General features: G+C 36.3%; 1 pseudogene; it reads left to right on the top strand.

Annotated features, from left to right (window-relative positions):
• The first annotated feature begins 3,394 nt into the window (after positions 1 to 3,394).
• On the top strand, positions 3,395 to 3,746 carry LOC132347810 (large ribosomal subunit protein eL37-like; annotated as a pseudogene).
• The last annotated feature ends 5,696 nt before the right edge of the window (positions 3,747 to 9,442 follow it).

Here is a 9,442-nt window from a genome sequence, read left to right as displayed (position 1 = left end):
AAAGCAGCTTTATTGCACACTATCCTTTATGTTAGGGGCACCATATAGGATTGCCATTGGGGATGTCAAGACAGTCGAATATCTTTAATTTACATACCTCAAACTTTTAAATTAGTTCAACCTAAATTTTAAAAATAAATCATATATTTTACAAGGAAACATACATATACTATGACACACTGAGAACATTAGTGAGGAGGTATGTGGGAGGGAGGGGAGTCGGAGACCCCAAGATGAGAGGGGAATTTTTAAATTTCATCATTCCTTATACTCACTAAGTCATTTTCTCCGACTGTTTATACCAAGACTGGTACAGTCCTAGCATTCTTACTCATCAATCCCTTCCCCAATCCTAGGCAGACAGCACTGCGCCCTGTTGACCCAAGACCTGGAAAACTGCTCCAAGCATCCTTCCTCTCCCAGCCTCTATCAACAGTCTCTCTCAGTCATTCATACGAGACCCGCCTGTCATCTCTAGCCCAAACGTTTCATTTTCTGGTGTAAGCTGAACAATTTTGGAAATCAAAGTAACGTTTCCAAGGCTCTGGGGCAACATTCAGTCTGCCAGCAGAAACTCATTTTCTTCTCAGCTAAGAAAGATGAATCTTTTATTCTGTTCCTTTACCCAACATACCCGGTTTGTTTTTCCAATATACTAACTTCTGGCCTGCCAGAACACTGCAACAACCTCAAGTGCCTTGAGGAGAAACGAAACTTTCTCAGAAGGCACAGGTGGCTGTGATTCTCCCTGCGTTCGGATCCTGCTTCTGCCCATTAATTGCTTCATATCTTCTGATAATTTGCTTGGTCTCTCAGTGTCCTTGTCTGTAAAATAGGGGTACATCACAGGGCTGTTGGGAGGACAGTGCCTGTGACCTTGATCATAGTAATCACTCCATAGAAGTTAGCTATTGTTATCTACTGTCATTAAGACAGTCATCTTTATCTACCTATCCATATGTCCTTTTATAATTTACAAGAGAAGAAAATGCTTTCACTTTCAAAAAGCTTTCTCACTTTAACTTTCAATGTTATCTCTTATTTTTTCAAAGATTATTAACCAGGTTCAGTTGGAACTTTCATAAGAACTTTAAGATTCTATAATACATATTCTTTCACCCTTTCAATGTGTACACTTACCTTGATAAAAGACTTTATTTTACCTCTTTAAGTTGAAGAAAATCTCAGTTTTCTGCAGTCTATTTTTAAAACTCTGTTATCTTTATTAAAAGCAGCATTAAATATATTTTATATAATGTATTTGGCCCTAATAGTCAAGTTTATTGAAGCAAAATGGTCCATGATTCCAGGCCCCAATGACCAGACTGCTTCAACACCTATCAACTCTGTTACCTTAATCACCAAGATTAAGAACATCCAAGTACATCCAGGAAACTTGGAACTACAGAAATTCTAAAAACTGAATAAATTGACTGGAAATGATAGATCCTGAAGAGATCAAACTTTATTACTTTGGAAATCTTCTTTGTGGACTTCGGCATAAAAAATTCAGACTTAATAACTGAGCTATGTGAGCAGAATCATCTATTTTAGCTTGGCTCACCTAATTCTAAATCCACTTTCTAATATTTTCCTTCTTAATAGTACCATTCCTCTTAAGCCCTTTGACTGCATGTATAGGAATCTTTCAAAAATTAGGTCATCATGCAACATTAAACCTTAATAACTGGATGTATAGGGCATAGCAGCAAATACAATAAATTACTTTTTGTTAATCATGATTACATTCTGTACAAGAACTTAATGCCAGTATTACCCAGTTTATTAAATTATTCGGCACAACTGGAGAATGTCAAATGAGATAATTGATGTGAAGATATGTTATAAACTGTAAAGGGCAGTATAAATGTTAAGTCTCAAATATTAAATTCATAACTTGGAAAACTGAACAGCATATGTATCTTCAGAAAGACACTACATAGATTGAAGCCTCAAATATGTGTCTCCCTTATGTATTAAAGGCTAGTACCTAGCTATCCCAGAAATTACTGATGTCACAACCCAGAGAGGACAGAGATAGAGCTATTAGTTTGTTCTTTTGTTTCAGCATTCATTTGCTTGATAATTTTTATTTTTCTTAAATAATTTATTGTAACTATGGACTTCTTAATGGTGGGATAAAATAAGTAAATAGTGTGACAAAATAATCCCTTGTCCTTTGATGCATGGTGTCTTCTACTATTTTTGCATGTTAAGTTGATTCTTCTATTGTCAAATCATAATTCTAACATGACTACACTAGTTCTCTAGGAAAGATGCAATGCGTAAATAAATCATGGAGATCTTGAAGAATGAAGGTACCATAACCTGAGCCAAGGACACTGAAGTCGCTCATGGGTCTCAGGGTTGAAAAAGCATGGCTCCTCAGATGAACATTAAGTAAAACTATTCCCCAAATCAAACACAAGAACGCCAAAGAGATAGCAAGGGTTCCTTCAATAAGGAAGTACAGCCAGGAAGGTAGAGAGGCTTGAAGTGGCAGAGTTATTGGCCAGTGGTTCCTGAACTTAGCTACACACCAGAATGCTGGCAATATTTTAAAAATACTAATGCCTGGCTCCCATCCCAAAATACCCAAGGCCACACTCTGAGCAAATGAACCTACCATGTGAAATCACGCAAGCGAAGAACCAGTCCAGGTTTGCCTAAAAGTATTGTAGAGGTCCCTTCTGACTTGAGAGAGTTGGTAACTACTTAGAGTAACACTTAATTAAGAACATGTCCCGGGATGAGTTCCGAAGGAAGCAGATTCTGAGATGATTGGCATGCAGGAAGTTTATCAGGGAGGGTTCTGGTGATTGATGTTTGTGGAAAAGAAGTGAAAGAAACCAGATTAGGAAGAAGGAGATGATGAGCAGCCATGCTGTCTCAAGGAAGACCTCAGCTGATGTGTCAGGCTGTTATAAACCTGCAATGGTCCTTCAGAGTTGTTCTAAATTGAGGCAAGGACATTGCATCTCTACAGCCCCACGTAGACCAATCACTGGATGCATGGCGCCCTAGGAGGGTTTTTGACCTAGCTAAGTGGGCACTCTCCGGTAGAGGCAATCTTGAAAGAAGACTGCCAGTAGGACCGTCTGTCAGCAGCTTTCTCAGCTACTGGGGAACTACATTCTCCAACTCTCAAGAAAGTTCTGGGAGGCACACCATAATGAATGCTTATTAACATTTTAAAACTTTAGTACCTAGCCATTTTATTACGGGGTCTAGTAAACACAAAATTAAACCACCTGGTATACAAATTCCTCTTACAGGAAATAAGGCCATGTGTAGGAACATAACTTCTTGGGGTTGAGACCGAGTATGAAAGAGGTGAATAAAGAATATCATATTTGGCTCTTTCAGTCTCTTTGGTCTCGGTGGCAGAAGTGAGATGACGAAGGGACCATCCTCGTTTGGAAAGCGTCGGAATAAGATGCACACGTTGTGCCGCCGCTGTGGCTTCTAAGGCCTGCCACCTTCAGAGGTCGACCTGTGGTATATGTGGCTACCCTGCCAAGCGGGAGAGGAAGTATAACTGGAGTGGTAAAGCTGAAAGACGAAATACCACCGGGACTGGTCGAATGAGGCACCTAAAAATTGTATGCCGCAGATTCAGGCATGGATTCCGCGAAGGAACAACACCTAAACCCAAGAGGGCAGCTGTTGCAGCATCCAGTTCATCTTAAGGATTTCAATTATTAGTCACGCAATAAATGTTCTGGTTTAAAAAAAAAAAAAAAGAATGTCATATTTGAAATCCAGAGGAATGAGAGTGGTGGTGTGGGGTGGAAGTAGGAAAAGCATAAGGGTAAAGATGAGAGAATACGTATGATTAAATAGCATTAGGGAAAAGATTAATGTGAGGGATGTTTGATATTCAACTTCAGTTCTTTAGCACTGTAATGTATAAGCCACCCCCTCTATTTCCACCATAAAAGACATGCAGGAGGGTTTGGGGGTTTTGCTTTGTTGTTTGTCATATTGTGTGTTTCTGGTGTTTTGTGGAAATCAATTAAAGATACAGCAGAAATGTTGTTACAGAGGTGGGGTGGGGATTGACAGATTGAAATAGAAGTAATGGAACTCTTAAGGACACCGAAACCCCAGGAGACATCTAAAATTGCAGCTATTTTTATTACTTCCCGCGTTTGCCCACAGCAATTAGCTCATACATGCAAGGGCTTAACGTGCTTGCTTTGGTGCCTGCAAGGAAGAAACTGTAGGGAAACTCACTAGGCCCTAATGTACAGCCAAATCAAAGGAGAGGAAGTCCAAGAAATAAAGGTGGTGGGAAATGCAGGGTGCATTCCCAAATATACACAGAAAGAAAAGTCATCTGATCCAGAAAGCCCACAAACATTCTCCTGACAACCAGAGATAGTTCTTTGCGTAAACCTCTAGAGGTGTAGTTCTATAATTTAAAGGAGTTCCTTCTATCCAGATTGTAAATATCATGCCCCCTGAATTTTTAAATTCCTTGTTAAAAATGTTTTTGCTTTCCTTCAAATATCCTAATTTAGCTGGTAAAATTTGCATGTACCTACATGTTAGTAGACCAGTTGATTGGTGTGCATGACTAAATTCTATTAGATTATACATACAGAGGTTTAGATATGGCATTGCACTGTACTATTCAATGCTGCTGAAAGAACTAATTTTTTAAAAATGTCCTAGAGGTTTGGTTCCTCAAGATAAAGAAAATATTCAGAAAGTAATAAAGTACAGTTTGTTAAAGAAGTATAGCAGATAATTAATTCTTAATAGACATAAGTCGCATCTTCTAGAGCAAATTTTAAACTGACATTAATCTCAGAGATTTGAAAAAAATGTTTGTGATTGGAAAAAAATAACCCAAAGTTTTCTTCATCTTATTCTTCTCTTACAACTTTTTATCACCTTAAGAATGTGGGTGTCAGATGTAAGAATTATCCATTATAAAAATTCATTAAGGTATGTGAGAACAAACATGATCGACAAATATTGACTGTATAGTTGAACAGCATATCCAATTGAATACCATGTGTGGTCTTCAAAATGTATGCCTATAGTTTTAAAGAAGGTAAAAAATAATTTACTGGTGTTTTCAAAATTAAATGCAAGCTCCAATTCTTCATTTATAGCAGATGATTTTTTGACTTGACTATCTGGATTATATATTTTTTGATTAACTGAAGTACTGAGCTATTCAATTTTGATCAAGAAAGCTTAAAATGTAGTTTTCACATCTTTAACTCCCTACTAATCCTAATGTTGTGTTGCACACACCATAGGTTTTTTAACAATTAGTGAACAGAATTTTGAGAGAAAATTAGATCATGTGGCTGAGACTGTAGATTATTTTCATGTTATCCAGTGGTACATATCAATGATTATTGGATAAAACAGTAAAAAGGCGTATTAAAAATAACAAAAATATAAATTAGCCTAATATCATATAGCAATAACATAATCATTTGTTTTATACATATCTTACACTTACTGATGTGCTTTAAATAATGTATCTTCCTTTAAAAGTATCCAAACAACAATCCATCTTACAGTTGAGGAAACTAATGTTCAAAAAAAATAAGCGAGTTGTCTAAAATCACATTGTGGATTACAGAACTTGGAGGAAAACTCATGAATGTCTAATTCTAAAATCCAATATTTTTAACCAACACATATTCTTTTAAATTAGTTTTCATTTTGATTGTAATAAATATTCATAAAACTGGTTTTATCTCCAATAAAGCAAAATTTCAGTCTTCACTTGTAAATTGTTCACGTTCCGGTAAGATGTCAACCTTTTAATATATTTGAAAGTTGACCTTATAATTTTAATGCCGCTAATGTTCCCAGCAAATAGCAGAAGTAGTCCAAAGGGGAGAAGAAGAGATAAGAAAGAAAAATATATAATCCATGAAAGAATGAGTGAGGAATAGATTGGTCTGCTCCTAGAAGGAGTTTGTAAGTAGCCAGATTCATGGAATCAGGGATGTTACATAGTTTAGTGGAAAGAGAAAGATTTTAGGGCTAGAAGTCCTGAGGTAGCACCCCAAAATTAATTGCCAATTACTAATGCCATGACTACTTATCAACCACACAAACTTTGTCAGCATTGGCATCCTTATCTCTATCATGGGCATAATAACAATGCCTGTCGTGTACTTAATTTAAAAGGCTATTGTGAGAGGCAAAATGAAATGGTATATGAAAAATCTTTGTCAAATGTAAACGTATATAAATATTAATTTCGATCTTTTAACCTTGACAGGTGATTCTCACAGCAGTTGTTCATTATGAATAAGCCTGCGAACGAAGTCTATAACTTCAGCTTAGTTTTCCACAGTCAAGACAAAGTAAAACTAAAAACATAAAACTAAAATTATCTGACCTTCCTAAGATGATCTATTTTCTGCCAATATTATAGCTGTGTTTATAGTACGGCAGAATAATATAGTCATTCACATAAATCAAAGAGTTCAGGTTTTAGTGAAGCATTCTCAAAAGGGTTTTGTTAAATTCAACACTTAAAAAATATTTTTTTATCCTTAAGAGACAACTCTTGTGCTGCAAAAAACTACAAAGTATTAAAGAAACATATTCCACTTTGTACGTTAACCTGGAAAGATACTTAGTTGTTGAACAACCAATAGATTGAGCCTCTATGCTGTCCAAGCACGATGCCATGCATGAGTCTATAAATGTAATTAAGACTTGGGGTCTGCTCTGCAGGGGCTTCTGTCCTGACAGGGAGACGAGTCACATGACTAGCCACTACAAGAGGTGGTAAGTGCACAGCAGAAATGAGGCTGATTGCATTGCAACTATGAAAAAGAATATATGACTCTGTTTCTTCATCATGGCAATACTTAAAATGAGTGTGGAAGGATAATCTCCCAAACCCCAAGGGGAGAAAAAGCACATTCTAGAAGGGAATGACATAATCAAAAGCATCAAGGTGCGATGGCAGGGCTCATTTTCAGAACGGTCAAGTCATTTGACAGGACTGTAGAATAGAATGGGGTGACAAGGAATTAGGCTTGCTTGAAGTGGGGTCAGGTTCAGATAATGCTCAGCCCTGCATAGCATGCTAAAGAATTTAGATTTTTATGCCTTAGGTTATGGAAAGTTGTGATAAGTGGTTAATATCCAAATACATAAAGAACTCATAAAACTCAATAGCAAAATACCAAGCAACGTGATTACTAAGTGGGCAAGAAAACCAAATAGACATTTTTCCAAAGAGCATACTCAAACGGCCAACAGGAACGTGAAAAGGTGTTCAGCGTCACTAATCATCAGGGAAATGAAAATCAAAAACGCTGAAATATCACCTCAGACCTTGTTAGAATGGCTATTATCAAAAAGGCAAGATAATAAGTATTGGTGAGGATGTGGTGAAAAAAGAACCCTTGTGCACTGTTAGTGGGAATGTAAATTGGTACAACCACTGCGGAAAACAGTATGGAAGTTCCTCAAATAATTAAAAATAGAACTACCATATGATCCACCAATCCCACTTCTGGGTATATATCCGAAGGAAATGAAAACAGAATTTTGAAGAGATAATCTGCACTCCCATGTTCATCGCAGCATTATACACAATAGTCAAGATATGGAATCAACTTAAGTGCCCATCAACAGATGAATGGATAAAAAATATGTAATGGACTACACTTCAGTCATGAGAAAGAAGGAAATTCTGCCATTTGCAACAAGATTGGCTGGATTGCCCTTGAGGGCATTATGTGAAGTGAAATGTCAGATAAAGACAAATACTGTATGATTTCACTTATTTATAGAATCTCAAAAAACCCAACCTGTTAAAACAGACAGTAGAATGAATGGTGGGTAACAGGTGCTGAGGGGTTGGGGAAATGGAAGATATTGGTCAAAATGTACAAATTTCCAGTTATAAGATGAATAAATTCTGGGCATTTATTGTACAGCATGGTGATTATAGTTAATAATCCTATGTTTTATACTAGAAAATTGCTGAAAGAGTAAAACTTAAATGTTCTCACAGCAAAAAAGGAAATGATAATTATAAGACTTGATGAAGGTATTAGCTAATGCTAAAGCGGTAAACATTTTGCAATACACAAGTGTATCAAGTCAACATATAATATTATACACCTTAAACTTATACAATGTTATGTGTCAATTTTATCTCAATAAAGCTGGAAAATAAATTAGATTAAAATAAATTAAAATGATTCTCATAAAGTCCTGTAGTCAATGACCAAAGAAAGCACATGTATATAACTATTTCATTGCACTTTAATATTAATAGGATGGCTCAGTCCTTAATGTGATTGTTTTATTTAATAAATGTATTATGAATATTGTTATATGGCCCTTTAAGGGAGACTTTGACTTAGAAAATAACTGATCTTTTGGGTAGGAAAGAGCTATGCTAAAATTGGAAAGGGTTCCTAAAAGAAAATCCAACAGTATCAAAGAAACAAGAGACCACTCTGATTCTGGTAGAAAAACAAATCTATTCCTCCTAGTTGCAGTAATGGAACCTTCACTAGCTTAAAAGGAAATCTGTACATCAGAGAATAAATGGCACTCAGATTGCTCTCAGAATCATGTCAGAAGGTGATGGGGAGTTAACTGACACAACCTACTGGCTAGCTTGATGGACAAAGACACAGACAGCAGCATAAACCAGACCTAAAATGGAAGTAGGCAGAATCAGGAAAAGAAATAGACCTTATGAGATACATCTGTGTGCACACACGGGCATTAGCATACTTGATGTAAGTAATGTAAAATAGAGGAATCACAATTTTTTGGTATATTTTATCCTATTATGTGTTCATTAAAATGAAGAGGATGTGGGCAGGTCATTCATCATTTTACCCTTTCACAATTGTGTGAGAAATACTTAGTGTGTATTAGCTGAGTCTTTTCTGGCTTTAATTTATGTTATCTCAGTGAAACTACTCACAAGGATCCCAAGTAGGTCAAGTTCTTCAATCAAAGCTACCTGAAATTATCGGCATTTGCTAATGCATTGTGGCATCAAAGTCAACAAGTCTGGTAAGCTGCTACACAGGTTTGGATAGACTTAGTTAAGAAAAACTTCAAATGTCTAAGAAAATATACACTGAGGCATAATGCCATGTTGTTTAAATCCCAAACACTTCTAGCTTGCTTTTCCCAAAATATCCCTTGACTCATCAGTCAGTTTCAAAACTTGGAGACTTTGGGCATCCAAGATGGATTAGAGTTACACAATGTTTGACTTCTCAAGGTAAAAGCACTATATTGGGTCCCAAGACATCTTTTCTGCTAAGGTAATAAATCTCTCTCTCTCTCTTTACTTCTCTCTCTTCTTTTTTCTAACCTAAGAACTGGAATTATGCAAATTAAAACAGATCACTAGTTATTGCAGCAAAATCATAGTTTTTACAAAATGCTATGGATTTCTGGAATGATATATATACAT

Source organism: Balaenoptera ricei, chromosome 14, assembly GCF_028023285.1.
Source record: "Balaenoptera ricei isolate mBalRic1 chromosome 14, mBalRic1.hap2, whole genome shotgun sequence".
In the NCBI taxonomy this organism is placed as follows: Eukaryota; Metazoa; Chordata; class Mammalia; order Artiodactyla; family Balaenopteridae; genus Balaenoptera; species Balaenoptera ricei.
This window is presented reverse-complemented; position numbering and strand designations above follow the sequence as displayed.